This window comes from Hyperolius riggenbachi, chromosome 5, assembly GCF_040937935.1.
Source record: "Hyperolius riggenbachi isolate aHypRig1 chromosome 5, aHypRig1.pri, whole genome shotgun sequence".
NCBI lineage: Eukaryota > Metazoa > Chordata > Amphibia > Anura > Hyperoliidae > Hyperolius > Hyperolius riggenbachi.
In genome coordinates this window covers 393,407,952-393,423,535 of record NC_090650.1, presented here as the reverse complement: position 1 = coordinate 393,423,535, position 15,584 = coordinate 393,407,952, and the positions used below count along the sequence as shown (strand labels likewise).

The 15,584-nt window shown below is 46.6% G+C and overlaps 1 protein-coding gene and 1 long non-coding RNA gene across 46 annotated transcripts in view; one reads left to right on the top strand and one right to left on the bottom strand.

The window, feature by feature from the left end:
• Positions 1-15,584, bottom strand: part of RIMS2 (regulating synaptic membrane exocytosis 2) — an 816,797-nt gene that overhangs the window by 738,182 nt on the left and 63,031 nt on the right. The gene's annotated exons all lie outside the window — the stretch shown is intronic.
• Positions 1-15,584, top strand: part of LOC137519099 (uncharacterized) — a 52,009-nt gene that overhangs the window by 34,307 nt on the left and 2,118 nt on the right. The window contains exon 2 of the long non-coding RNA XR_011020965.1: positions 7,293-7,452. This is a non-coding gene — a long non-coding RNA (uncharacterized lncRNA). The remainder of the gene's footprint in view (positions 1-7,292; positions 7,453-15,584) is intronic.

Here is a 15,584-nt window from a genome sequence, read left to right as displayed (position 1 = left end):
TGATCTGCTGCATGCTTGTTCAGGGTCTATGGTTAAAAGTATTAGAGGCTGAGGACCAGCAGGAGGCCAGGAAACTCGTATTATTTATAAGGAAATAAATATGGCAGCCTCCATATCCCCCTCGCTTCAGTTATCCTTTAAATGTGCTTCCCATACTCTACTACAGCTGACCTCCTCTCCCCTCTGGTTGCAGCTACTAGCAGTGTCAGCCGCACGCGTCTGCGAGACGCATGGGTGCACTTCCGGATCTGCGGTTACGCAGAGCTATGGGATTCGCACAGATTCGGATGGAAAAGCCGGCCGAATCGCTAGCGCAAGCGATTCGGACGGCGGCTCCATTACTGTCTATGGGAGTGTTTCCCCGCACAATTTGCCTGCGGGGAAACTCTGCAGATTCGGCCCGGTTTCCGCACAAGTGAAAACGGGCCCTTACTGAGGAGTGATGTGCAACAAAGTCCTCTCGTGTAGGAGTGACGGCACTGAAGTATCAATTGGTCACTGCTGTTGCTGGGGCTACTCCTAATGGTGCGCGGGGCGTATCTGGGTGACAAAGCGCCTATAGCAAACAGTGAAATTGCGCCCAATATGTATTTAAACCCCATATCCAATTGTGCCCCTCATCCATACTGAAGGTTTCCCTCAATTATGGATATCCAGAGGTGTCCACCTCCGTATAGGTAGCCAGAGGTGCCCCCAGTATGTGTATAGGGAATTAGCCCCCAGTACTGTTAATCAGAGGTCGCCCCCAGTATAGGTCACCAGCGTTAGCCACCCAGTATATGTAGCCAGATAGTCAGAGGTCGTCCCCTAGTATAGCTAGCCAGAGGTAGCCCTCCCAGTGTAGGTAGTCAACCAGCTTAGGTTGCCCTCTCAGCATAGTTAATAAGACGAGTATCCCCCCTCTGTATAAGTAGCCCCCCAGTATAGGTTGCTAGAGTTAGCCTCTAAGTGTAAGTAACAGCAAGGGAGTAGGGGGCTGCCATGGCGCCCAGGATGTTGTGGTGCCCATGTCATGAGCCATACCTGCACCCCTCTAGATACGCCTCTGATGGTGCGGCAGGACGTGCTATAGTAGTTTAAAGGAGGCGATTATGGAAACACAGAGGAAGCTGGGCAAGTGTCTAGCGCACAAAATAGCCGCTGTGATGGTCCTTCTGCGCCCGGCATCCCAGCCCGTCTGATACCGCTTTTCTCACTTCCCATGTGAATAAGTTGCCTGTTTGTACCCTGTTGTATCACCCTGCACGAATAAATCACAGCTATTTGGACAAGTGCCCAGCTTCCTCTCTGTTTCCTCAATGAGGAGTGAGCAAAGTTAAAAGCTCAAGAGATGCCAGACTACATTTCCCAGCAACCCAGCAGAACAGTAGAAAACGTGCCTACGCGATAAAGGGGAAAAACGTTATTCACAGGAAATAGGCACTTAGCAATTGTAGGACTATGATCTGCTCACATACATCTACTCAGACTCTGAATTCAACCTGTATAGAAAGATGTATAGCTTTAGGCAAGCACAGCTACAATAGAGTCCTGAACTTAAGGCTGGTTTCACACCAGGATGTTGCGTTTTAGGGGACGTTATGGTCGCATAACGTGCCCCTACCGCAACGCCTGGTCCTCTCTAATGTGGACGTCAGAGTGAGCCGTGTTGTGCAGCTCACTCTGGCGTCCGTGATGCCGTGATGCGCACTCTCCTGGTCCTGCCCGGCCAATCGCCGCACAGAGCGGCCGCTCCAGGAAGTAAAAACTGCACACGTCACAAAGTGCAGTGAATATTAATTAGCCATGTGCTTGGCCGCTCTCCGCTCCTCCCCAACATTACAGCGCATTTGCAAGCAGTCTAACGCGGCTCTGCCGCGTGTAAAGTACTGCATGCAATACGTTCTGTTATGGCGCAGCGTTACTGAGTAACACAACGTGGGCACAGTGAACAGCCCATTGACTTTAAATTGCTGTGCGGTGGGGTGCGTTACAGGCTGCTCTAACGTGCGCCTGTAACGTTCCACTGTGAAACCAGCCTAAAGGGGGCCATACACTTATAGATTTGCAGCTGATTTGACCATCAGGTAGATTTCTGGCAGATGCCCGTCAAGTCCAATCTGACAGGAATCTATCTGATGTGTGCCACACACTAGGAACAGATTTCCAATAGATTTCAGAATTAAATCTATTGGATATCTGTCTAAGGCTACTTGCACACCAAGACGTTGCGTTAGGTGCTACGTTAAGGTCGCATAACGTGCACCTAACGCAACGTATGGTGGTGCGGAAGAGAACAGTAGAGTGAGCCGCGTTAGGCGGCTCTATCCGTATAAGGTCTCCCAGAGTGGCGCTGATTGGCCGGCGGGACCACTTGATGCGGAGCGAGACACTCCGCATCACGTGGTCCCGCCGGCCAATCAGCGGCCGCCAGTGCAGTAAATATTAAGTAGCCATGTGCGCGGCTACTGTAGCTGCATCTCCCCGCCTCCTCTCCGCCCCCCACTGAGCATGTGCAAACAGTCTAACGCGGCTATAGCCGCTCTAACGCCGTAGCATGCTGCACTTTCACAACAACGTGCAGCGTTACATGTAACACAACGTGGGCTGTGTAAACAGCCCACTTGTGTTACATTGCTGTGCGTTGGGGGAGCGTTACAGGCGCACGTACGTCTTAAGCAGGCCATACACTGGCTCGATTCACGGCCGTTTCGACAGCAGATCCGATCCTGGGATCGGATCTGCTGCCAATCGCTTGCGCTAAACGCACCCGCCGATCCGATTCCCTCCCGAAATCGGATCGGACCGTCGATCGCGCCGTGCGGGAAATTACCCTCGATCGCCCGGCGGTAGGAGCGCGTCGCTTGCGGCGTACGATTCGGGCCCGATCCGAGCATGTATACATTACCTGAAGCTGGCTCCGGGGTCCTCTTCTCCTCGCTGCACCGCATTTCCGCATGTCCCAGTGTACGCTTATACTTCCTGTGTCACTCCGGTGACCAGGAAGTTGAAATAGAGGGCGCTCTATTTGAACTTCCTGGTCACGGAGTAACACAGGAAGCGCCGGGATGGAGCAAGAACAGCGGTGCGGTGCAGTGCGGAGAAGATGCCCGGGAGCCAGCCTCAGGTAATGTATACGGGGGGGGGGGGGACAGGCGGCAGGAGCAGCTGAACAGATTGTGTTCGGTTTCAGGCTGAAATCGATTCACAATCTGTTTGCAGTGAAGGCAGCCATACGATCCCTATCTGATCAGATTCGATCAGATAGGGATCTGTCAGCTGGTCGATCTAATGGCACATCGACCAGTGTATGGCCACCTTTAGTGTGTAAGCAACCTAAATGCATTATTGGACCATTAGATCCAATGCAACTCTATGGGCCATCGATCTGCTGCCAGCAGGAGATCAACCCAGATTTTCCATCCTGTAAGATAGAGCAAATTGATCGAAATCGATCGAAATCGGCCGCAAATCGATCGAATGGAGAATTTGATAGAATCGATTTCTGATCGATCAATGGCTGAAATCGAGCCAAATAGACCAGCAGGACTGCCAGACAATTGGTATTGTATAGAATGAAATAAATATGGCAGCCTCCATATACCTTTCACTACAGTTCTCCTTTACACCAGAAATAAGCATGCAGTTAATCTAGTCAGATCTGACAATCATGTCAGAAACTCCTGATTTGCTGCATGCTTGTTACGGGTCTGTGGCTAAAAGTATTAGAGGCAGAGGATCAGCAGGATAGCCAGGCAACTGGCATTGCTTTAAAAGAAAAAAAATATGGCAGCCTCCACACACCACTCCCTTTAGTTGTCCTTTAAAGCAGATCTGAACTCAGAACTTCCTCTCTGCTCTAAAAGATAAGCAACAGCATAATGACCTTTAAAGAAAAACATTTATGTATATTTATTTGTTACAGCTGATGAAATCCTGCAATAAATCTGCAGTGTGTCTACTTCCTGATTTCACCTAAGCAGACATAGGGTTAACATCCTGTGCTTACAAATTAGCTGCTCTGCAGAGGCAGCCAGCTGACAAAGCTGAAAGATCAAATTACAGTTGTGATCAGTCACAGATGAGGGGGAGTTAGACAGGCTAAACTCTCTAAATACACACAGGGTGCATTTCTCTATGTTATCCTCTATTACATTTTTAAAGTGGACCTGAACAGGACAGTGCAACAGTTCAGGTCCACTTTAAAAAATTCAGTTTCAAAGTTTATACTAATAATTTACACTGATCAACATGGCTGCTTGTTCAGATTTTAGTTTTAGTGGTGCATACTTTGTGTAACCAGTGTGGCGCATGCATTCAGATCCGCTGACTGCTAGTTTTCACTTACATCACTACATCATTTGGGGCGGTTTGGTAAAGTTTAGGCAGAATACCTCTCGCCTCTCCCGATGATCTGGAAAGCAAGTGCCTCAGAATATTGGTTCAGGTGACACAATGGCTTCCATCTGTTGTCTGTGTGTGTGACAGGTACACTTTAATGCTATGACAGCACGTACATCTTATTCTGCAAGGAGAATATTTCCCTCTGCCTGAATTGCTTATTAAGAGAAGCCAGTTCACAGATTTGGCCTATTCAGCTCACAAAGCACGACTGGGAAGCGGGATTTCTAGTTTCCTGTTTCCAGCTAATTACATCTCTCTCCATTCATGCCTAATTGCAGTTGTCATTCATTTATACCGTCGGCACCATCCACATTTCCTTTTTTAACAAGCGCACTATTTATAAGTAAAGCATCCACGGAAAGCCATCTCAAGGCTGCACAACATGTGCTGTCCTCCTCTTCAGCTCAACAACTTTCTCCTCCAAGAGATACCGGGCCTGATTCACTAAGGATCTCCAAGGACCAACAAGATTCTAGCCAATTCCATCAGATTAATGGAATCAATCCGTTTTTCAGATCGATTCCATCAATTTGATCGAACTGGATAGCAGCTTTCCTTCCATTAGTGGACCCAAATGATATTATGATCCAATCGGACCATCGATCCAATCAGACCATCGATCATTCGAGGAATAGTATCATTAATATCCACCTTAACCACTTCAGCCCACAGGTGTTTTCACCTCTAAGACAGAAGTCATTTTCCCCTGTCCATTCATTCGCCAAAAACTTTATCACTACTCATCACACGTAAATGATCTATAGCTTTTTTTTTTCGCCACCAATTAGGCTTTCTTTATGTGGTACATTTTGCTGAGAAATATTTTATCCTAAATGCATTTTAATGGGAAAAATAAGAAAAAAAAATGGAAAAAATGCATTATTTCTCAGTTTTCGGCCATTATTGTTTTAAAATAAAATAAAATGTTCTACTGTGCATAAAACCCACACATTTTATTTACCCATTTGTCCCGGTTATTGCAACATCTAAAATATTTCCCTAGTACAATTTATGGTGCCAATATTTTACTTGGAAATAAAGGTGCATTTTTTCAGTTTTGCGTCCATCACTAATTGCAAGCCTATATAAGGAGAAGATAATAGTACTATACCTTCACAACATACATATTAAAAAAAAAAAAGTTTAATCCCTAAGGCAACAATTTATATATTTTTTTAAACTGTAATTTTTATTTTTTTTTATATGTGTCTGTTTTTTTTAAGTTACTAGGGAATGTGGGGGTCAATTAGTTTTTATTGAATGTTTACTGTGGGTTTTTTTTTTTTTTTACTTTAATTTTACTTTTTGGCAACTAGGTGGTGCTAAGCACTCTCCTGGAAGATACCAGGAAGAAAGGAATGAATCTTTTTTTTTTTTTTTTTTTTTTACATTTTGTGACATCTGTTTTCATAAATCAATATGCCTCCTGATTGGAGTCATCTTGATTCATTCACAGTAGATCTTTTGCCTCGGGAGAGCACTCGTTCTCGCAATCGATCCCCCGTAATAGCGGTGGGGAACAAGCCGCATGCATGCTTATATGCGCGCAATCACCGCAACACTGCTGAACGAATTATTCATCCAGATTGCCTTTGCGTGGCAATTTTGGACAAATATATTCGTCCAGATTGCCTGAAGTGGTTAAAGTGTACCAGAGACAAAGCAACCAACTGTAGTTTACCATATACATCAGTGGGAACATGAGATAAAAAAAACACTTACCCTGCTCTCCGTTTCATCCTGCACTGCTCAGACTGCTTGTCATCAGCCCTGATAAAATCCCCAACTGATCAGTCAGTCATGGCTCTGCCCTGGAATCTCTATATCTGTGAATAGCTGTGAGTCATGTTTTCTGAAGCCCGCCCCCTTTTGGCGCTGCTTTCCTGTTCTGTGCACAGCAGAATCACAGGCAGCTGATGGGAGGAGCTGATCATGCTGGAGAAGGAGCTATTACAGAGCATGTGTCTGCTGTGTCACTGGGGTAAAGGGAATAAAAAAAAAAAAACACATAAAACTTCACTGCAGAGCAGCGGAAACATTAGGAATAACCTGTATATTACTAAATCTATCGAGGGATATGTTTCTTTTGTATGTACTTGTTCATCTCTGGTTTCCTTTAAGTTTGCTAGTGGCAATGGACCCATTTGAGGCTCCTGAGTCATGGTCATAAGAAGAGACTCAGCTGCCCTCTTCTTTTCCCGAAAACCCACAGATATCTTCTGTTTAACCACTTCCCTTAAAAACCACAGCAATTTTCACAACATGCTCCTCCCTTTCGTTCGCCAATAACTTTATTGCTACTTATCACACTGAAATGATCTACTGTATATATTGGTTTTTTTTGCAGCAGAAACTAGGCTAATTTTGGGTGGTACTTTTTGATAAGAATTATTTTATTTTACCCTATATACTCGAATACAAGTCAACCCTGTGTATAAGTCGACTCAAATATTCAACTCTCTTAAACTGGATTTTTTGATTGACTCAAGCATAAGTCTACCCAGCAAAGTTAATAGCTGCACTTGGGACTCAGGAGGGGTTAATGACTGCACTGCATACAGTATTGCAGCCATTAACCCCTCCTGTCCCTTAAGTGCAGCCAATACCTCCCCCAGGCCCCCAAGTGCTGCAATTATGCAGCCCGTTTCCTTGTTAATTGTTGTGGTCAGGACTTTCAGACTCATGTAAAAGTCGACCCCTATACTTTTATGAAGTGAATCAGACCTACATTTCTAGACCTATACTTGAGTATATAGAGCATATGCATTTTACAGGGAAGAAAAAATAAAAAATGCATCATTTCTCAGCCATTATAGTTTCAAAATAAAAATTCCTACTGTAGATAAAATTCACACATTATATTTGCCCATATTTGTCATCTTGCTGATGCCCACTTTTATTCATTACAGGCACTTTGATCGACTTTGGGAACAACTGTTCCCATTCACCTATCACAGACCAGTGGGATTGACACAAAGGTGAAAAGGAGCGTGCCCGGGATCGCGAGCTGCAGCGGTTCATAACCAAATAGGCATATCTATGTCCCTGTTTCACAAGTGAAGTTTACAGGTGTGTAGATATGTGTAGCAGGGATCTGGAAGTGGTTAAAGAGAACCCGAGGTGGGTTTGAAGAATATTATCTGCATACAGAGGCTGGATCTGCCTATACAGCCCAGCCTCTGTTGCTATCCCAAACCCCCCTAAGTTCCCCCTGCACTCTGCAATCCCTCATAAATCGCAGCCACGCTGCTGACAAACAGCTTGTCAGAGCTGGCTGTGTTTATCTCTATAGTGTCAGTCTGCTGCTCTCCCCGCCTCCTGCAGAACTCCAGTCCCCGCCTGCATCCCTTCCCTCCCTGCTGATTGGAGGGAAGGGACGGGGGCAGGGACCGGAGCTATGCAGGAGGCGGGGGAGCAGCTGAGACTGACACTACAGATGTAAACACAGCCTCACAGCACTGCTGTGATTTATGAGGGATTGCAGAGTGCAGGGGGACCTTAGTGGGGTTTGGGATAGCAACAGAGGCTGGGCTGTATAGGCAGATCCAGCCTCTGTATGCAGATAACATTCTTTAAACACACCTCGGGTTCTCTTTAAGGAAGACAAAATTGTACTCGGCATTGTTTTTTTATTCGGTAGTAAAAAAATTTGTGTTACTTCTGCCCTTCTACCAAAATCTTAGTGGTTCTGGTTCTGCATAACGTAAAGGACAATTATCATGAACATTTGTAAAATTTAAAATACATACATACATACATATGTACATTTCTCTAAGAGTAAAATCCACTATAAATTACTTTTTTTCCCCATGTAATTAAGGTAATACTGAGACTCTCCCATGAAGAGATGGACTAGTCCAAAAACTTCAGATTAGTCAGCATTCTATTACCTACTGTAAGTGACTGCAACATAGGAAATAAGTTATAGTGCATTATACTCTGGGAGAAATATACATTTAAACGTATGTTTTTTAAATGTTACAATTTTTTTATGATAGTTATCATTTAAGGCTACTTACACACTAAGACATTGCGTTAGGTGCTAAGTTAAGGTCGCATAACGTGCACCTAACGCAACGTATGGTGGTGCGGGAGAGGATGTTAGAGTGAGCCGCGTTCGGCGGCTCTATCCGCATAAAGAGTGGCGCTGATTGGCCGGCGGGACCTTGTGATGCGGAGTGAGACACTCCGCATCACGTAGTCCCGCTGGCCAATCAGCAGCCACCAATGCAGTGCATATTAAGTAGCCATGCGTGCGGCTACTGTAGCGTCATCTCCCCGCCTCCTCTCACCCCCCACTGAGCATGTGCAAACAGTCTAACGCGGCTTAAGCCGCTCAGAACGCACAGTACGCTGCACTTTGCCCGTGGGCATTGTGAACAGTCTCATTGACTTTGTAGTGCTGTGCGGTGGGCTGCGTTACAGGCTGCACTAACGTGTGCCTGTAACGTCCTGGTGTGTAAGTAGCCTTAAGAGGGATTGTCAGCCATAAAATCACATTCCATTTACCCACTGCATTTATTATCTCTAACCTGACCCTGCATTGCAAGCATTTCAATCTATATGTATAAAATCGTGTGTGTGTGTGTGTGTGTGTGTGTGTGTGTGTGTGTGTGTGTGTGTGTGTGTGTGTGTGTGTGTGTGTGTGTGTGTGTGTGTGTGTGTGTGTGTGTGTGTGTGTGTGTGTGTGTGTGTGTGTGTGTGTGTGTGTGTGTGTGTGTGTGTGTGCCGAAAACGCCTTGACCGATTTGAACGAAACTTGGTATACAGATCCTTTACTACCTGGGATGATATGTTCTGGGGGTCTCGCGGCCCCTCTGCACACGTGGGTGGAGCTACAAACAGCCATCAGATTTCACCCATTCAAGTCAATGGAAAAAATGTAAAAGGCTGCCATTCTCACAGTAATCAAGCCAGAGTCCCCACACTTGGCACAGTTGGTCACTTGGTGACCGAGGTTACAAATCCAGTAAAAAGTGGGCGGAGCATAAAACAGCCAATCAAATTTCAATCATTCATTTTAAATAGGAAAATGTAAACTGCAGCCATTCTTAGACTGTTAATCGCAGGGTTCTCAAACTTGCCACAGTTGGTCACTGGGTGAATTCGATTAGGATTCAAGAAAGTGGGTGGAGCCTACAACCAGGTGCGTAGCTAGGGGGGGTCGGGGTAGGTCAAGTGCCCCCGGGCGCCGGGTGCCTAAGGGCGCCCAGCTGAGCCGCTTTGTTTTTTTTTTTTTTCTGGGGAGGGGAGCAGCGCAGAGAAGAGGGAGAGCTGTGTACAGCGGTAGGGAAGGGGGGCCATCTCCCCCCTCCTTCCCTCACCTTAGTGCTCTCCCTCCCTCACTGTCCCCTCCATTAATGTCCGGGTGTCTAGCGCAGCAGGCGTAACTCACCTCTGTTTCGCTCCAGCGCCGGAAGTTCGGGTGCCGCAGCCGCTGCTCTGGTCTGGACCAGACCAGAGTAGCGGCAAATCCATCCGGCGCTGCGACGAGACGGAGGTAAGTTCCGCCCGCTGCGCCAGACACCTGGACATTAATGGAGAGGGCAGCGAGGGAGGGAGAGCAGCTCTCCCTATTCTCTGCGCTGCTCCCCTCCTGCTGGGGAGGGGGACACCTGGCTACCTACTCTGGGCACATATACCCCTGCCTACATATACTGGGCACATATACCCCTGGCTACATATACTGGGGATATATACCCCTGACTATATATACTGGGGACATATACCCCTGCCTACATATACTGGGCATATATACCCCTGGCTACATATACTGGGCACATATTATACCCCTGGCTACATATACCCCTGGCTACATATACTGGGCATATATACCCCTGGCTACATATACTGGGCACATATACCCCTGCCTACATATACTGGGCACATATACCCCTGCCTACATATACTGGGCATATATACCCCTGGCTACATATACTGGGCACATATTATACCCCTGGCTACATATACTGGGCATATATACCCCTGGCTATATATACTGGGCACAGATTATACCCCTGGCTACATATACTGGGCCACAGTAGAAGTGGCCATCTTAAGGACAAAAAACTGTATCTCTTTCTTATGGAGCACCCCAACCCGGAGGAACAGGTTCTGCATTGGCTCATCCTGGGCGGTAGAGGAGGCAACAGGTATGGGCCCTGACTTAGTAGAAGCTCTGGCCCGATTCTGTTTCTGATAACGAACCCTCCTGTCGATTTTGACCGCTAGGGTGATGGCGTCATCCAGTGTTTTTGGTTCGGGACGACTCAACATGATATCTGAGACTGCATCGGACAAGCCTGTCAGAAAACAATCTAGTAAGGCAAAAGGCCCCCATCTAGCCGACACTGCCCAACGTCTAAACTCAGCCGCATAAACTTCGACGGAGCTGTGGCCCTGACGGAGTGTTTTCAGCTTCCTTTCTGATGTGACCGCCAAATCCGGATCATCGTAAATGACGGCCATAGCATCAAAAAATTTCTGTACAGAAGATAAAGCCTCGTGACCTGTTGGCAAACTGTACGCCCAGGTCTGGGAGTCTCCTGACAACAACGTCTTAATGAACGTTACTCTCTGCTGTTCCGAGCCCGATGAGACAGGCCGTAACTCAAAATAGGATAATACACAATTCCTAAAGTTACTAAAGTCGGACCTATGGCCTGAGAACTTCTCGGGAGGGGACATTCTCGGTTCCACCACTGGAGGGGATAGCACCGGTAAGCCAGGGTTTTGCAGGGCCCGAACCGCCTCTGACAGTCGATTGATTTGGTCTTGTTGAGCGTTAACCGTGGCTGTCAAATTGGTTACTGCTGTGGTCAAGGCCTGAACCTGGTTACACAGAGCATCCATAATATGGTCTGTTGTTCTGTGACGGTGTGTAGCAGCGAGGATTTGAGTACTGGTGATCTGCAGTATCACCAATAATACAGATACTATATATGATTATTAGGTGATCTGCAGAATCACCAATAATACAGATATAGTGGAAAGAAACGATAACAACTTTATTGAACGTGTGTGGAGTGATTGGTGCACACAGTAGTACTCTGAAAATCCCAGCGCTAACCTCCCAGACAGGAGAGATCAGCTGAGGACTTCAGGAGTGACCTCACCAGTGGCAATCGGCCCACTGGTGAGTAGGAGAGTCAGGCAGAAAAAGGTTGGCAACAGACAGACAGATCAGGTACAAAATCGGTGAGCAGAAATTGGAGTGAGAGGCAGGCAGAGAGTCGGTAACAGAATCAGATTGCTGAAGTACAAAATCAGAAAGCAGGCTCAGAGTCTAAGGTCAGGCAAGGTTCGGCAACGGTATCAGATAGGCGAAAGTACAGAATCAGAGAGCGAGAGAATAGTCAGGAACGAGCAGAAGTCAAACAGGTAATAAATACAATTCAAACAATCTCCTAATCTAGGTGTAAAATCCTTAGCATCAACACCTGGGATCTAGTCTAGGGTCTGAGCGCTAACACACACAGGTATTCATGACAACAGACAGCGAGCTACTGACAGCCCTGAGTCACTCCCCCGCCAGCCGGCCAATCAGGGGCGAGGAGCACTCCCTGTGACGTCAGCTGACCTGCGGGTCAGCTGACTCGCCTCCTGGAAGCGTAAATACTGTGACGCTGGCCGCGCGCACGCACTAACCTAGTAGTGTGCGCGGGCGAGAGGCCAGCGCACGGAGGAGTCGAGAGAGCGGCGGGGATGGAAGAAACGGCGTCCCCACTGCTTGTTACACTGGGCATATATACCCCTGGCTACATATACTGGGCACATATTATACCCCTGGCTACATATACTGGGCATATATACCCCTGGCTACATATACTGGGCACATATAACCCTGACTAAATATACTGGGCACATATACCCCTAGCTACATATACTGGGCACATATACCCCTGCCTATATATACTGGGCACATATACCCCTGACTATATATACTGGGCACATATTATACCCCTGGCTACATATACTGGGCATATATACCCCTGGCTACATACACTGGGCACATATACCCCTGGCTACATATACTGCGCACATATACCCCTGGCTACATATACTGCGCACATATACCCCTGGCTACATATACTGGGCACATATACCCCTGGCTACATACACTGGGCACATATAACCCCCTGACTACATATACTGCGCACATATACCCCTGGCTACATATACTGGGCACATATACCCCTGACTACATATACTGGAGACATATACCCCCCACTACATATACTGGGCACATATACACCTGGCTACATATACTGGGCACATATACCCTGACTATATATACTGGGCACATATACCCCTGACTACATATACTGGGGACATATACCCCTGGCTATATATACTGAGAACATATACACCTGCCTACATATACTGGGCATATATACCCCTGCCTACATATACTGGGCACATATACCCCTGGCTACATATACTGGGCACATATACCTCTGGCTACATATACTGGGGACACATACCCCTGCCTACATATATTGGGCACATATACCCCTGGCTACCTGTTCTGGGGACATCTATACCGCTGGCCACCTATTCTGGGGACACCTATAGACCTGGGGCTACCTATTTTTGGGGAACCACTGCTGTCAGATTGAGTGTATTTTGGGGAACTGCTGCCAGGTGAGAGGTGTTTACCATATATTTATGTGAAATGCTGTCTATTTATGTGCCTCATGACTGCTGAATTTGTCTTGTTGGGGGCCTCATGGTTACTGAATTTGTCTTGTTGGGGGCCTCATGATTTGTTGGGGGCCTCAAGATCGCTGAATTTGTCTTGTTGGGGGCCTCATGATTGCTGAATTTGTTCAGTTGGGGGCCTCATGATTGCTAAATTTGTCTTGTTGGGGGCCTCATGATTGCTGAGTTGGTCATGTTGGGGGCCTCATGTTTGCTCACGATTGCTGAGTTTGTCTTGATCGGGGGGGCTCATGATAGTCTTTGTCCCCGGGCGCTGAAAACCCTAGTTACGCCTCTGCCTACAACAGCCAATCAAAATTCACCTATTGATTTTTAAGGGGAATATTTAAACTGCTGCCATTCTTACACGGTTAACCTTCCTGGCGGTAAGCCCGAGCTGAGCTCGGGCTATGCCGCGCAGGAAGATATCTCAGCCCCTGGTGGGGCGATTTTGCCCATTCAAAGTGCTGTGCGCGCAGCTAGCACTTTGCTAGCCGCGCGCACAGCTTGTTCGCCACCGCTCTGCGGCGATCGCCCGCACGCAGCGGCGGAAGAGGGCCCCCCCCCCGCCAGAGCCCTGCGCTGCCCGGACCAATGAGTTCCAGGCAGCGCTATGGGCTGGATCTGAGGCGTCTGGCGTCAGGACGTCGGCTGACGTCCATGACGTCATTCCGATCGTCGCCATGGCGACAGGAGAAGCCAAACAGAGGAACGCGTTATATACGCGTTCCCCTGTTTGCTAAAGATGCCGGCGACAATCGCACTAGAGGGACACATGCGCCCTCTAGTGGTGTTTCATGTAGCTACCACTCTGGTAGCTTTACATGAAACAAAAAAAAAAAACAGATTTCTGCCCATTTGAAAAAAAAAAAAATCAACCTCCAGGAAGGTTAATGGCAGAGGCTTCAAACTTGCTACAGTCGGTCATTGGGTGACTGAGGTCCAAATTCACTAAATGGGCGGGGCCACATACAGCCAATCAGATTTCCTTGGTGGATAAACTGCTTCCATTCACACATTTTTGATGCCAGGAACCTGAAAGCTCACAAACTTGGTCATTGAGAGACTGTGTGTCCAGGTTACAAAAAGTGGGGGGAGCCAAAAACAAATTTGACTAAGAAAATATAAACTGTAGCCATTCTTACACCGTTAATGGCAGGGTTCTCAAACTTGACACAGTTGGTCACTGGGTGAATGAGATTAAGAATTTGGAAGGTAGGTGGAGCCTACAACAGCCAATAAAAATTCACCTTTCGATTTTCAAAGGGAATATTTAAGCTGCTACCATTCTTACACTGTTAATAGCAGATGCCTCAAACCTGGTACAGTTGGTCACTGGGTGATTAGGGTTCAAAATCAGAAAGGGGGTGGAGCCACAAACAGCCAATCAGATTTGTTTATTTTTCAAAGGGAATATACAAAGTATTGATACCAAGGACCCCAAAGCTGATAAACTTGATTGTCTGTATGTCAAGGTTAGAGTGACTGTATGCCAAGGTTAGAAAAAGTGTGCGGCGCCAACAACTTATTTTTTTACATGGCAGGGTTCTCAAACTTGACACAATTGGCCACTGGGTGACTGGGATTAATATTCAGAAATGTGGGTGGAGCCTAAAAACAGCCAATCAAAATGTACCTATTGATTTTCAAGGGGGAACATTTACATTGCTACCATTCTTACACTGTTAATGGCACAGGTCTCAAACCTGATACAGTTAGTTATTGGGCGACTGGGGTCCAAATTCACTAAAGTGGGTGGAGCCACAAACAGCCAGTCAGATTTTTTAGATTGATTTCCGCCATTCCGTTATTGGCAGGGTTCTCAAACTTGACACAGTTGGCCACTGGGTGACTGGGACTAATATTCAGGAAAGTGGGTGAAGCCTACAGCAGCCAATCAAAATTCACCTTTTGATTTTCAAGTGGAATATTTACATTGCTGCCATTCATACACTCTTAATGGCAGAAGCCTCAAATCTGGTACAGTCAGTCACTGGGAGACTGGGGTTTAAATTCTGAAAAGGGAGTGGGCCAAAAACAGCCAATCAGATTTGTTTAATTTCAATGGTAAAATGCAATTTATTGATGCCAAAGACCACAAAGCTCATAAACTTGGTCAGTGAGTGACTGTATGTCAAGGTTAGAAATAGTGGGCAGAGCCAAAAACAACTTTTTACATGGCAAAATATAAATTGCAGCTATTCTTACACTGTTAATGGCAGGGTTCTCAATTGGTCACTGGGGGACTAGGATTAATATACGGAAAAGTAGGTGGAGCCTACAAGAGCCAATCAAAATTCACCTATTGATTTTCAAGGGGAATATTGAAACTGCTGTCATTCTTACACTGTTAATGGCAGAGGCCTCAAACCTGCTACAGTCGGTCATCAAGTGACTGTGGTTCAAATTCACTAAAGGGGTGGAGCCACACACATCCAATCCGATTTGCTTTTTTTGGATAAACTACTTCCATTCACACAATTTTGATGCCAGGAACCCAA